The sequence below is a fragment of the Gobio gobio genome, assembly GCF_949357685.1.
Source record: "Gobio gobio genome assembly, chromosome: 1".
NCBI lineage: Eukaryota > Metazoa > Chordata > Actinopteri > Cypriniformes > Gobionidae > Gobio > Gobio gobio.
This window is the reverse complement of record NC_137097.1, coordinates 64,619,228-64,620,805: the sequence shown is the minus strand read 5'-3', so window position 1 is coordinate 64,620,805 and position 1,578 is coordinate 64,619,228.

Below are 1,578 nucleotides of genomic sequence, written 5' to 3'. Positions count from 1 at the left end.
CCCCCCCCTCTGCACGTGCCTGTTACACAGCACGTTTGAGCTTCCATAAGAACCAATGAGGTTCATTCTCATCTTACGCAGCACGTTTGAGCTTCCATAAGAACCAATGAGGTTCATTCTCATGTTATGCAGCACATTTGAGCTCGCATAAGAACCAATGAGGTTCATTCTTATGTGTTACACAGCACGTTTGAGCTTCCGCAAGAACCAATGAGGTTCATTCTTGTGTGTTACACAACTCGTTTGAGCTTCCATAAGAACCAATGAGGTTCATTCTAATGTTACGCAGCACGTTTGAGCTTCCGCAAGAACCAATGAGGTTCATTCTCATGTTATGCAGCACGTTTGAGCTTCCATAAGAACCAATGAGGTTCATTCTCGTGTTACGCAGCACGTTTGAGCTTCCGCAAGAACCAATGAGGTTAATTCTCGTGTTACGCAGCACGTTTGAGCTTCCATAAGAACCAATGAGGTTCATTCTCATCTTACGCAGCACGTTTGAGCTTCCATAAGAACCAATGAGGTTCATTCTCATGTTATGCAGCACATTTGAGCTTCCATAAGAACCAATGAGGTTCATTCTTATGTGTTACGCAGCACGTTTGAGCTTCCGCAAGAACCAATGAGGTTGATTCTTATGTGTTACACAACTCGTTTGAGCTTCCATAAGAACCAATGAGGTTCATTCTCATGTTACGCAGCACGTTTGAGCTTCCATAAGAACCAATTAGGTTCATTATCATGTTATGCAGCACGTTTGAGCTTCCATAAGAACCAATGAGGTTCATTCTCGTGTTACACAGCACGTTTGAGCTTCCGGGAGAACCAATGAGGTTCATTCTCATGTTACGCAGCACGTTTGAGCTTCCATAAGAACCAATGAGGTTCATTCTCATGTTACGCAGCACGTTTGAGCTTCCATAAGAACCAATGAGGTAAATTATCGTGTTATGCAGCACGTTTGAGCTTCCAGAAGAACCAATGAGGTTCATTATCGTGTTACGCAGAACGTTTGAGCTTCCATAAGAACCAATGAGGTTCATTCTCATGTTACGCAGCACGTTTGAGCTTCCATAAGAATCAATGAGGTAAATTATCGTGTTATGCAGCACGTTTGAGCTTCCAGAAGAACCAATGAGGTTCATTATCATGTTACACAGCACGTTTGAGCTTCCATAAGAACCAATTAGGTTCATTATCATGTTATGCAGCACGTTTGAGCTTCCATAAGAACCAATGAGGTTCATTCTAATGTTACGCAGCACGTTTGAGCTTCCATAAGAACCATTGAGGTTCATTCTCATGTTACGCAGAACGTTTGAGCTTCCGCAAGAACCAATGAGGTTCATTCTCGTGTTACGCAGCACGTTTGAGTTTCCATAAGAACCATTGAGGTTCATTCTCATGTTACGCAGAACGTTTGAGCTTCCGCAAGAACCAATGAGGTTCATTCTCGTGTTACGCAGCACGTTTGAGTTTCCATAAGAACCAATGAGGTTCATTCTCATGTTACGCAGAACGTTTGAGCTTCCGCAAGAACCAATGAGGTTCATTCTCGTATTATGCAGCACGTTTGAG